Raw genomic sequence first — 14,841 nt, 5'->3', positions numbered from 1 at the left:
TAATAAAATAGAAATGGTGACATACTTCCGTTTCAGTTCGTTTTTATTATAACATAGACATTAATAAAATAGAAATGGTGACATACTTCCGCTTCAGTTCGTTTTTATTATAACATAGACATTAATAAAATAGAAATGGTGACATACTTCCGCTCCAGTTCGTTTTTATTATAACATAGACATTAATAAAATAGAAATGGTGACATACTTCCGTTCCAGTTCGTTTTTATTATAACATGGAAACAATTAGGTGTTCATTGTGAATTTTAGAAACAACCATAAATTAAAGGCACGATTAAAATGAAACGTTTTGAAGCGAATACGGTTCTGCGCGTGTATGTATATGTATATATAATATATGGCGAATAAAACTATACATACTTCATTACAGTATGACGGTCTTTCCTGACAGAAGTTTGAAAGCTTTAGTGTAATATAATTGTCCCTTTATGGTAAGTTTACGGACTTCAACGCTAAAATTCCGGGCTCGATTCCCCGCGTTGGATACAAAAGATAGTCAAATGTGGTTTTACTCTAAAACAAATGGTTATTCTGCTTTTTCGAATTAATTAGAATTGTTTCTGAACATTATGTAGTTTTAGTAAACAAAGAAAAAAACAACATATTTAAAAAAGTAAAATTTGAAGAGCTTCCAGTAAAAATTGAAATAAAATTATTAGCAACATTCTTTGTTGTTGAGCACAAAGCTGCACAATGGGTGATCTATGCTGTGCCCCCCACGGGTATCGAAACCCGCTTTTTAGCGTCATAAGCCTACACATAAGCACAAAGTTATACTATGGGCTATCTGTGTTCTGCCCACCACAGCTATCGAAACCAGAATTTTAACGTTGTGAGCATGTAGATACGCACCAAGCTATATAATGGGCTATCCGTGCTCTGCTTATCGTGGGTATCGAAACCCGAATTTTATTGTTATAAGCCTGCAGATTAAGGGGGGAATACCATTATTGGAAAGTATTCAAGACAAAGAAATTGGTAGTTTTTATTTCTCGAGTGAGTAACAAGAAAGGAGTGTTATCTTATATTTTTTATCTCTACAAAGTAACAAACGTTTATGATTTCACATAAAAACACTGCCTAATTACACCATTTATGTAGCTGTATAATACATTTATGTTTCAATCTTTAATAATTCTGTTTCTTACTTACTGTACTTAAATTTCATTTTGGTGTTTCTGCATTGTGTAGTTACGAATGTGTGTATATACACACGTGTTACAACTTATTGTGTAGTTATGAATGTGTGTATATATACACACGTGTTACAACTTATTAATAAAAATACACTGAAAAAAAAAATTAAGTGTTTTTACGTTTTAAGATATTAGCATTAAACCACAATTTTACATTCCGTATAAGTGAAAATTTTGTTAGTACAGAAACATAATCAACTACAGATTACGCGGGCTATAAAAACAGTCTGACATAAAAGCATATCTTAAACTTGAAATAATAGACCTGTTGAAAACTTCAAGCTAAAATGAGTATGGTACAAATATATGGAAACTTTTAGGGGTCATTGTGGTTGTTAATTTACGATATAATTATATCTTGATGTATGATATGGATGACAAATTTGAAAAAAACAAATCATTCAAATGTATTTGTCTCATTACATTTTCACGTCCCCTCATTAAATTTCTAGCGGTAAATATGAGTACTTAAAAGGCTAAAATGTGTTTTGTTACTCGCAGTGGACACAGCGTTGAACAACAAACATGTTATTATTATGTGAAGCTTTGAGTCAGGTTTTGTTAACTTCTTTTATTACCGAACCTCAACAATATAAAATAAGTATTGTACACCAAGTTAGGGTCGTAAAATACAAAGTTTTGTCAGGATTAAAGCTAGGCTACGTAATTAACAACCAAGTTGGGGTGGTAAACTATGAAATTTTGAGGATTAAAGCTAAGATACATAACAGGTGCACAACATAACACAGTAAAGTAAGTGGTTCGTGGTTTGCGTCCCATTACTGCAAAGTCACATTGGCTGTCAAATCCCATTACTCGATGGGTGCTGATGACTAGTTACCTGCCCTCTAGTCTATCAGTCCATTAGAGTAGATTAGCACAGATATCCCTTGTGTAGCTTAGAGCGAAACAAGCAATCATTGTAAGTATTATTTATATAAATACTGCACACACGTGTATATCCATTTCAGTTTTATTACTCAACGGGATCTCTACTAGCTTACCCGCGAATTGAAATTCTCTTAGGCAGGATTAGAGTAAATTAATCTATGAGACCTTGGACGTGGTCAAATACATCAGTCGAAGAGATTCAATCAGCCAACTACCGTGACTGATTTATTTTGTACAGTCGAGAAGATTTAACCATTCAACTACTGTGACTGATTTATTTTGAACAGCCGAGTAGGTTAAATCATCCAACTACTGTCACTGATTTATCTTATTTTGTTTGTTTGTTTTGAATTTCGCGCAAAGCTACTCGAGGGCTATCTGCGCTAGCCGTCCATAATTTAGCAGTATAAGACTAGAGGGAAGGGAGCTAGTCATCACCACACACCGCCAACTCTTGGGCTATTCTTTTACCAACGAATAGTGGGATTAACTGTCACATTATAACGTCCCCACGGCTGAAAGGGCGAGCATGTTTGGTGGAACGGGTATTCGAACCCGCGACCCGCAGATTGCGAGCCGAGCGCCCTAACCACCTGGCCATGCCGGGCCCGATTTATTTTGTACAACCGAGAAGATCCAACTACTGTGACTGATTTATTTTGTACAGCCGAGTAGGTTAAATCATCCAACAACCATGACTGATTTATTTTGCTGGAAAGTATAGATTATATCTGCTCATCTACAGCACAAACTATACAAAATATAGTTTTAATTAGCTTTTCATTTAGTCACATATTTCTTTGCTGAATTTTACAGTTACTGGCTTCACGACATAATATTCTACTTCGTCAATATAACGAAAAACACCGAGTACAAAAGTTTTCCTTTCCACCACTAAATGTCTTTATCAGTAAACGTTTTTGAACTCAATAATCAGTGTATCAGATTTTGATCGTTTTAAATCATTTTACGTTTAAAGCTTGAACAAGGTGTGTCTTGTTATCAACGTATTCAAAGAAAGGTGTTTATACGTCAAGCTCATAGGAAACATTTCAAAATAACAATAGTCGTACCATGTAACGTCATTACTGTGCACTTATATTTTTACATAGTACGATGTACACCATATTGGGTTTTGTTTCTACTAGGCAACCAGAAATTTAAATAAAATGGCCGCGTGCATACCTCTCTAGATGAAATCTTTAGTTTCGCCAAAAGGTTGGCCATATATATATTTTTTTTATGTAAAAAATGGGAGAAAAATTGCAACGGTCATGGCCGTATCAGCCTTGTTAACTGTATAAAACTGTGCCCAGGGTGGTTTTACCATTTTGATTAATTTAGTTACTATTACATATTTTTCATGGTGCCCTGTAATCATTGTTATAAGGTCTCATGCCAAAATGGAGCCCTTCAGTGACTCAACTTATAATGTTAAAAATCTGGTTTTGATACCCGCGTTGGGCACAGTACTAATAGCCCATTGTGTGACTTTGTGCTTAAGAATAATAGATAAACTAAAATGTAATGAATTTAGCTATTTGTCCTGTATAAATCTAAGTTATTGCGAGAGGCAAAAATAACATTTTCATAATATTTTGAAATAAATGTCGCCATTATCTTTCTATGTTAAAAGGTTTTAGGTTACAACGTTCAACTTTCGTCGCAGAACATGCTAACTCTTTCATCTGTGAGAAAATTATAATGTTATTTTAAATCCCAATATCCGATAGTAAAGAGTAGCCCAAGAGCTGGCAGTGAGTGTTGTTGACAAGCTGCTTTCCTTCATTTAGTTTCTCATTTCAAGATTACGGACGACTAGTACAGATAGTTATCGAGTACCCTGGCGAGAAGTTCAACAAAAAGAAAAGCCTTTATAAAAATTATCAATCATTGTGGAATCTCTACAATTATCGTGCACAACGATATATTCACTTTTGATGTGGTTTGAAATGCTGTGGCTATTCTGTAGAATCACCCACTTATAAAATCTTTAAGAACGTAATGGTAAAGAAATAAATTAATTGTCAATTTCTTCTTCTTAAACTCATAAAATAATATCATAAATACATAAACCTTACCCTCTACGTGAAGTTGTTATAATTGAGTTACTAACTGGTTAAAGATTTGTTTCCAAACATAATGATTTGTCTTCTTACCTACTAATCAGAAAGCCAAAAATTCCTTTTGTGTATTGAAGCAAGAAAACTTTAAGGGTTGTTTAAATGTGACCTGTAACTAAGCGTGTTTCTAATCGATTTATTTTCAAACTACTCTAAATCATATGCATAATTATTAAACATAACATTTCGTTCTTAAATCAACTGTTGTTGTTTTTTTTTGTGTGTGTAAAGGTACTCTTAAAATGAAAAACATGTGGTACTCCTTGATATATTGATCTACGTAGGTGGCTTCTTTTGATAATACGTTATTGATAAATTTAGTAGATAACACATTCGTTTATCAGTCCTAAGGTATCAGCTTCGGATCAAAAAGGTTATAAGCTATCGTAAGGAGACCAAAGCTTAAAAGAGAGCGCAAGCTGTGATAAATAAAATTACATTAAATTCAAAAGAGGGAGAATCTTTTTATTATTATTGTTATTTTAATGTCAAATACGTTCTAATGAAATTGGTTCAATAACACAGAACAGATATGTCTTGGAATCAACTTGTGTCGTTTTTCCAGACAGATATTCTTCTAGGTTGCGTTACATACTGTTATCTGAAAACGTGGACGGCTTTTGTCGCTGACCTATGTGTTCGTCGATTCTCACCTGTTATAAGACACAACACTTTGCTTACCTCAGCTGAGGTACAGCTTGTTGTAGGTTTGCTTCTGGATGGTCCTGGTAACCCCAAGGGATTCATATTTCTGTCTCTTCCAATTCCTTTAAGCGCAAGGTATATCTCCATCTTGAAAATATTAATTCTTCAATCGCAACACATCTTTATGATCTGAGTGTATGAAAATTTTTCGTCAGATTGTTACATACCCTTCCCAGATGCGTGTTATCCCTGTGAATCATCGATGAGTTTACGAACTTACAACGCTAATGTTCATGGTTTACTTCCTTGCGATGGACAGCGTACAGTTAGTCCATTCTTTAGCTTTGCACTAAGAAAACAACAACGACCAAAATCAAACAGGTTCTGGTGGCATCACACTACCAACAAAATGCCGTTCCACTGCGACTTTATATCAACTGTGGTGGTCACGTGGCTTGTTGATTTTCATACTCAAAATTGATTTAGTATAATGTACTCAACCCTCCGTGTGTGTGTGTCAATATATATATATATATATATACTTATATACAAATAGCAAGCCCACAATATTTTTAAATCCCTCATTATAAGACTTGAGAAATGTAAATAATTCCACATTTGTCAGGTCGAAAGTATTGAGGTTAAGTGTAATTTGGTAAAATCCTGAGCTATTATACTCAATGATTTCTAGAAGCTCTGAAACATTATTAATATTTTGAAATTTTACACACTTCAGGTTCTTTAGAAGGTCTTAAGACAACATCCTACAACATTAAGCAAAATCTTGAAATATTAAACTACAGGGTCTTTAGCATCCCTGGAAATAAAATTCTGGCAATGCATTAAGATCTTCTAGAATGTTAATAATGATGTTACTGGGATTTTATGTCTGTAGTAATAAGGTAAGTGTAATAAGTAATGTTCATTAAGGTATCACAATCCAATTTTTTATCGTATATCCAACAGATTCAACTGCTTTCCTGGCTTTTCAAATGAAGAACTGAATGAGACACAGTGCAGGGAAGCAGAATGTTGTTGGGACAATTATAACCCGAATGTATCAGCCTGCTATCACACGTATCCGTCTTCCTATGACTATTTCATTAAAACTTACATTGAAAATACAACAACAAAGGAACTACATCTGGAAACAGACAGAAATGCAACTGTTGTCAACACTGAAATTATTAGAAAAGTCGAAATGAAAATAATTGTTCTTAGTGCGACTCATCTCCGCTTATGGTTTTATGACTCCATAAACAGCCGTCATGAAGCCATTTTCTCACTACATTATAGTGAAGTGAAACAAAGTGAAAACGTTACATGGGAAAGTGCAGAATATAGTGTGGAAGTCCCGAAGGAAGGGGATTTGTTTTACGTCAAAGTAAAACGAAAAGGAGAAAATAAGGATATTTTCAATAATGCTATCGGAACGTTCGTATTTGGCAACCAATATATAGAAATTTCTACCATCCTTTGTTCTTTTAATGTTTATGGACTTGGCCAACACCTTTCTTCGACACTTAAACTTCAACTGAACGAGAAACGAAGCAGGTTTCTATTTAGTCGGGAAGCACAAAATTCAGCAGGTGTTCATCCATTTTATCTCTGCCTGGAAGAAACAGGCAAAGCACACGGTGTTCTGTTGGTCAACAGTAACCCAATGGAGATTATCACATCTCCTCTTCCGTCACTCACGTATCGAGTTTTAGGTGGAGATTTAAACTTCCATATTTTCTTGGGTTCGTCACCAGAAGACGTTGTAAAACAAGTTTCAAGTTTTGTTGGAAAACCTGCTATGCCACCTTATTGGGCTTTGGGGTATCATGTGTGTCGAACAACTTGTAATCTGACATTGGCAAATAATTCTATAAGCGAGATGCGCAACCATAATATTCCCCAGGAATCTGACTGTGTGAGTGCTTTACTCACATCCACTTTTTGTGACAAAAATACTGAAATTACGAACATGCCGGACTTTTATAATCTAATTACCATGCTAAATGAAAATGGACAAAAGCTTCTTGTTGTTCAACGTCCACATATTCGCAATTCAACAAATTGTCAAGAGAAACAACTTAAGAGAAACAATGGAACAATATACAATATTGATGATAAAGAAATTTTTTTATCTAGATGTTTTACATAAAGACTTTGGCAAATGTTTAAATTGCCAAATTTGTAATTATACAGAAGATATTGGAATACTTCTTAACATGAACACACCTTTTCAAAACCATTCTTATGAACAAGGTTGCTCCAGTAATGATTGGAATAATCCACCTTACATGCCTAATCAACAAAAGCTTACCGACGAGACTGTCTGCATGGACGCTAAACATGAAAATGATAAATTACACTATGATGTACACAATATCTATGGTTACAGTCATCACAGAGCAATATATAACGAAATTTTCAAGCAACAATCCAAGAGACCTTTCATCTCAAGTTTCTCAACATTTACAGGAAGTGGCAGATTTGGTGGTCATTGGGGGACCATACAAGAAGCTTCGTGGGAATCATTGAAACACTCCCTCGTTCAAAGTCTGGAGTTCACGCTGTACGGTATACCATTAAATGGAAATCCAGTTTGTGGGTTCACTGGACATCTGGATGAAGAACTTTGCTCCAAATGGATGCAGATGGCAGCTTTCCAACCTCTGATGCTGACATTTCGGGGAGAAGATGAAGATCTTACAGATCCAGTAGGTAGCGATGAATATACTAAAGGTATTGCTAATATTACAATAAGACTTCGATATTCGTTGTTACCTTATCTGTACACGCTCTTTTATTTTGCTTATCTTGATGGCTCCACTGTAGTTCGCCCTCTATGGTTTCAATTTCCAAAGGACCCCAAAGCTGTAAACATTGACGAACAGTTTCTTTGGGGTTCAGGTTTAATGATATCACCCATAGTCAAAAAAGATGTAAAGAATGTTCAGCTTTACTTCCCGAAAGCTTGCTGGTACGATTTCTATGATGGGAAAACTGTCAGTCGTGGTTCCACTGCGTCAACTTTAGACGTTTTAGCCTTGGATAATAAAATCAACATACATGTTCTCGGAGGCAGTATTATACCTTCCCAAACTGCCTACGTATCAATCAAAGACACAAGAAACACGCCATTTACTCTGACTGTGGCAATAGATTGTACTTTAGAGTTTACAAAAGGGGAACCGCTTCTTGCTTACGGTTCGCTGTTTATTGATGATGGGGAATCGGAGATTAACGACAATGGATGCTACGCTGTAATTAAAATGGAAGTATATATTTCAACACTTCACTTAAATGTTTCTGACTGGGGTTCTAATGAAACATGTATGAAAAATAGTCCGAAATTTGTAAAAACAGTAAGAATATTCGGTGTTCGCTTTAGGCCATCAAAATGCTATGTGGATAATAAGAACCATTCTGATTTCCAGTATGACGATAAATTTGGATATTTAGAAATAAAAAACCTGACAGTTAACATCCTTCGTTGCCACAACATAACTTGGCAATAGATATTGGCTTGATTTTAAACTATAATCTACCATTACAAATATGGCTTGAATATACTTTATGCTTGATATGTTTACTGTTGAATGTATATTTTTTTTGTAGAATTATAAATGATTATAACTTCTTAGATCTAAATACTAATATATTAATCAATAATATCTAAACAGTCTTTTATATCATGACAATTTCTTTGATTCTTTGACCTAAATACTAGTTTCGATACCCGTAGTGGGCAGAGCACAGATAGCCCATTGTGTCGCTTTGTGCTTAATTTCAAACAAAAAACTTAACTAGATATATTAAGCTACAATTATCATTATTTTCTTTCGCTTGCAGCCGGGCATGGCCAGGTGGTTAAGGCGCTCGACTCGCAATCTGAGGGTCGCGGGATCGAATCCCCGTCCCACCAAACATGCTCGCCCTTTCAGCCGTGGGGGCGTTATAATGTGACGGTCAATCCCACTATTCGTTGATAAAAAGAGTAGCCCATGAGTTGGCGGTGGGTGGTGATGACTAGCTGCCTTCCCTCTAGTCTTACACTGCTAAATTAGGGACGGCTAGCGCAGATAGCCCTCGTGTAGCTTTGTGCGAAATTCAAAAACAAACAAACAATTCTTTCGCTTGAAATTTTATTTTTAAACCTAAAAGTTCGATCAGTTTATATCAAAACTGGGCTAAGCGTAATCAAGTAGATAGCGTGCTGAACTATGAACCCCGCACTCCCTAAATGTCGAGTATTTGTATGAACGTCTCACATAGATCGACAGTCCCGAAGTGTAGAATTATTAGAAGAACGTCTAACAAGGTTCAACAGTGTATTAGTGTAGAATATTTAGAAGAACGTCTAACAAGGTTCAACAGTGTATTAGTGTAGAATATTTAGAAGAATGTCAGACATGGTTCAACAGTGTATTAGTGTAGAATACTTAGAAGAATGTCAGACATGTTTAGATAGTGTATAAATGTTAAATATTTACAAGAATGACTGACACGGTTCAACAATGTATTAGTGTAGAATATTTAGAACAAGAGGGAAACCTCAATAGCCGCGGCAATTGAAATTCTTTTTGGCAGGATTAAAGTAAATTAATCCATAATATATTTTTTCCCTTTTAATTCGGTATATTTTTGTGCGCCAGCAATACCAAACGTGGGGCTGACCAACACACAGAGCTGTTAAACCAATGGTGACCGACACACCAAGGCTGTTAAACCAATGGTGACTAACACACCAAGGCTGTTAAACCAATGGTGACCAACACATCAAGGCTGTTAAACTAACGGTGACCAATACACAGGGCTGTTAAACCAATATTGATCAATACACCAAGGCTGTTAAACCAATAGTGACTAACACACCAAGGCTGTTAAACCAATGGTGACTAACACACCAAGGCTGTTAAACCAATGGTGACCAACACATCAAGGCTGTTAAACTAATGGTGACCAACACACAGGGCTGTTAAACCAATGGTGACCAACACATCAATGCTGTTAAACTAATGGTGACCAATACACAGGGCTGTTAAACCAATGGTGACCAATACACAGGGCTGTTAAACCAATGGTGACCAATACACCAAGGCTGTTAAACCAGTAGTGACCAATACACCAAGGCTGTTCAATACTACCCTAGGTGTGAACGTTTTTAAAAGCTCGTGATATTCTGTAAAACTTCTAAACCTATAATCTGTAGTAAATATATTCTTGAATTTCCCACAGAAACATCGATTATGAAATACGAGTGTGTGTGTTTACGAGTTATATCCTCAAAATTTTGTAAAGGTGAATAAATTCTATTGTATCTAATAAACTGGGGAAAGTAAATTTTGTAACATAACTTTTTAGGAATATTCGTATTATTTGAACTTTGAACTTGAATGTTTGGTTAATGATACTGATATATATATATATATATATATATATTCAGGTATAGTGCTTTGTCCTTAGAGACTAAACCTTTTACTAGAAAACTGTATCTAGAGAACCTTAATAATTTAACTAGCTATTCATTTCTGTTGTGAAAAGTTAGATAAAAGGAAGCATTAGTGAGTTGGAAACCCGATGAAGGGCTGCTATCCGAAACATTGTTTTCGTGTTTACCCATAAAATTATTTTAACTTGGCGAGTTTTTTACCATTACTATATTTTCCAAAAAGGTCAAATAGCTCTTCTTAGCCATTCTACAGATATATTAGATATGTGTGTGATACGCAGATATGATCTAGAAGCACGTGAGCCTATATAGGATGATCACGGTAACGAGGATACAGCACATTTAACTCTCTCTCTTCTCTCTATAAGAAAATAGCCGTATAATACATGGCAGGTTATGCAGTCAACATGACACAAAGAATGCAATGTACAGATAATTTGGAGATGGTTTGATATAGGCATCACCATAGGTAAACAAAATATGTCAGGTAACAAAAAGTTGTCTTGAAAAACTCCCATACTCAACAAATGGTGAATTTCCTCAAGCAAGTAGAGTTAGTCTTGAAATACAGATTGGTTTTTGGAATGGAGTTTTTTTCTGGTTCATACGATGACATGTCTGATTGTACACTAGAATATGGCCATCTTTACAATTTGATACAGTGGTTTGATTATGTGTTAAATAAAAATACAAATCCGTAACAATAGCATGCAAATGTTGCAAGTGAAAAAGTGAGGGGAAGGCTTCTCAATTGATTTAATCTAAACATCAGTAATATCATATTGTTTGTAGTATTAAAATGTTTGTACAACATCCAAAATGTGTAGAGTTCCATATACAAACTTTCAAATGCACATAGCCCATTTATGAACTAATTACCTTATAATGTGTAGCATTGAATGCAAAACATGCATATAAATTTGTACTATATGCACATGCACTATATCAGTGTCCTTGTGTACGTTTATATATGATATTCAAAATAACACTGTCATGCTGTATTTATGAACGTTCAACTATAGCACTTGATAGTTTTGTGCTATTTTAGTATCATTACTTGCATTGTGTTTATACTGTATTTTCTGCTCCCTCACAGAGTTGTATGAGCTTCTTACAAAATTTTTTACTTTATCATTAATAATCACATACGAGACCACAGTAAAATCAGTTCAGACGAACACAAAGTTGACAGTTATTTTTGCAAGTTTGATTATAGAAACAACTATTTTTTGCACTTTTATAGCCATTTTCTTTTCATGGTTGCTAGGAAAGTAATATTGAAAGAGAGGAATGATCACTAAGCATCCAACCGTCACTTGATCACACTCGACAATTTAGGGAACAATAATATGGCTACCCTTTGACGTCCAGGTGGGTCAGTGGTATGTTAAAATACGAGTTTCGATTCCTTACGGTTGACACATCAGGTAGCCGATTGTGGCTTTGCTCTAAAACAAACAAACGTTAAGTGTCAATACGGTGACGAGCCAATGTATAATCTAGTTCAATATAAAGATTAGTGACACTTATCACCACTCAGGGACGAAAGCAGTATCGCTTTTTTCGTGGCGCCATCTCATGCTAGAAGTAAGAACCTTTAAAAAGATTTGATTATGTGTTGATAACATTTAGCTGAAACGGAAAAAAAGTCAAAATAAATTACCGTGTTATGAATAAACCTATGAAATAGAATAGATTCTCTATCACACACACACAAATACACATTTCATCACAAATTCGTGACGATAAAAAGATTTAGCTCAGAACAAATTCTCCGAATATAGAAATGGAAAATACCAATAGTTAAAATATTCATAAATAAGTTTGTAACATGCGATGACGTCAACAAGAAGAAACGTCCGCCTCTTATTGTGCGACTACTCTTGGCCAAATAGCGGGAATAATTATAATGCTCCCTCATGTCAGGTAACGTAATTTTATGTTTGTTTTATTTTGGGTGGGGGTGAGTGAGAAGGCTAAAGTGTGGGTGAAAACAGTATTTCAGTCATATTAACAAAGTACTTAGCACAATAGTCAAATCCTTACCCACTCCTAAACAAATGAATTCGTTAAAATCTTGAGACCTAGAATTTTTAACACCGATAAATCTAGACCAGATGTTTAGCAATGAAAGCTGAAGCTAATCAAACACAAATATACAGGTATAGGTATTTGAGATCCTTAGCGACTTTACACATTTCTAAATAGTTTTCTGTCACTAAAATGTGTAGTTATAGTTATAAAAATGAAAAATAAAAAATACCTGAATCTGACAGTTTATCCGCGTTTTTTTTTTTTACCCCCTCTCCATTGAGATCACATCAACTTGGCACAGTTTCGACACAAAGTAATTTTCAAATCTGTTCTGAATGGAGGACAATTTTGTTAAGTGACATTTTGCGAATTATCTCTGGTAACGTCAGAGGAAATTTTAATTTAATTCTTCTTACTCTTAATAAGTACTGCAAAACAATGGATTACATACACTGGGGCGACACCTGTCATCCCAACTCTACATACTTCTCCCACAGACAGAGTTCCTGGAACGCCTTTAAACAAAGTTATTTCTACGAAACGCTTTCGCCTATCTTCTTTGTGGTGTTAGTTTTTATGAGCGATGTAAAACTCGGTTTAAATTGAAACAATTTGTTTGTTTGTTAGTTCCACAGAAAAACCATATTAGGCTATCAGCTGTTTCCAGCGCGGGGAATCGAATCTCAGATTTTAGAGTTGTGAGTGCGTAAACTTACCGCTGCCTCACCGAGAGACAATTTTTATCGACTCCAGTGTCATTTTCCTTCCACACTGTATATGATTAATTAATTATTTTGCTAAGAATTGTAAAACAGATATTAATAGTATGGGTCTCATTGTATTTGCATTCGTGTCGAACTAATAAACTTTACAATTTTTTTTTCATCTGAACAGAAACCTCTTGATAGAATACAACATAAAGTGAATAGTATATGCAATTCCCTGTAGTTGATAACGAGACTGATAAAGCCTGTGTGTTATCAATTATAGGTAGGACTTACATTATCAAACATGCTTTTATTGAAAATCAGCTCAGACTTTATACACATAGATAACATTTTAACGGCAACTGGACTCATTGTATGACGTGTGGTTCTTAGAAATGGTCTAGGTTTAACACACGAAACATGAAGTTAATTAGAGAGTATTAGGACTTAGATTGCCCAGCTTTAGACAAGAAAGTTTTGAACAAAAAAAGGAGATACAAAAATGTCGACGTCAGAAGTAGAACCCTTCGAAGATTCATTAAAACCAGTGAAACCGACAGTTTTGCAGAAAATCTGCCTAAATATAAAAACAAGGATAATTTTAGTCTTAGCCTCCGGTATCCTAATCGGGTTAGTTTTGCCCCTAATGTTACACTATTTCTTGTGGTATACTCCCGAAGGAAAGCTAAAGTGTGATTTAGAATACGAGTTCAGGTTAGTACACATCATATATTTACGCAATAACGATTTTGTTTTAGTTTTGTATTTCATCTGTTACGTCATATTCTAAATGGTATATCCTAAAAGTTTCTAAACACGGCTGTCTATTACACATTCAATGAAATATAACGTCTATTATATAAATTGTCTTGCTTAGCGGCTGCATTCAGCAAAGCGTCATTAGAAATAGCCCAACATAGATCTTTATACTCAATAGTTTGGTGTTTTTTTCATTAGCATTTTATTTTCTACAGCCATGGCTTATTAGGTGGGGGTTTCCTTTACAGTGATTAATTACATTATTTTAATAATTGAATGCAAACTAGAAAGACTTGAACACAAAATATTTAAATTAATTACACAATTTCCTAGTCCTTTGTCGATTGTGTTTTAATTGTTCATATATTCATGTATTTACATTGTTTCTTTTAAATGTATATCTCAGAACCAGGTTTTTTTCAGTTGTTGTTTTCTTTAATTTGTTTTTCTTCAATTCCTTTACAATTTCATGTGCAGTATCACGTTTTGCTTTACTTTATAAATTCTATCCATTTCACGTCCAAGTTAGTACATCTTTACACTTTATTTTTGCCACAGTTGAAATGTCTGCGGACTTATAACGCTAGAAACCGGGTTTCGATACCCGTGGTGGGCAGAACACAGATAGCCCATTGTGTAGCTTTGTGCATAACTACAAACAAAATATATCTCTTTATTCTTTAGATAAAAGTCACAATACTTGGACTTTTCTATCCTTACTCGTTTTGCTTCATTTTGTATCCTCTGTGTAGCGTATTTTCAACTCATTAAAGGAACATCTGATAGAACATCGTTTACCAGGATGATTGGAATACATTGTTAGTTATTTTTAACACTGGAAATGGCACATACGATCCTTTCGTTTCAAATTTCCTATCAATTCTAAAGCTACACGATAAACTTTAAAAACTGGAGAAAGATGAATATTAATATTTATTACTTAAGGGACCGTTACTTTAAAAAAAACTATTATGTTACATCATTAAAAGGTAAATTGGGAGCGTAACACTAATCTATACACT

The 14,841-nt window shown here is 34.7% G+C and overlaps 1 pseudogene; it reads left to right on the top strand.

Annotated features, from left to right (window-relative positions):
* Nucleotides 1-4,753: 4,753 nt before the first annotated feature.
* On the top strand, nt 4,754-8,720 carry LOC106459562 (annotated as a pseudogene).
* The last annotated feature ends 6,121 nt before the right edge of the window (nt 8,721-14,841 follow it).

This window comes from Limulus polyphemus, unplaced genomic scaffold (genome assembly GCF_000517525.1).
Source record: "Limulus polyphemus unplaced genomic scaffold, Limulus_polyphemus-2.1.2 Scaffold628, whole genome shotgun sequence".
Taxonomy (NCBI): domain Eukaryota; kingdom Metazoa; phylum Arthropoda; class Merostomata; order Xiphosura; family Limulidae; genus Limulus; species Limulus polyphemus.
This window is presented reverse-complemented; position numbering and strand designations above follow the sequence as displayed.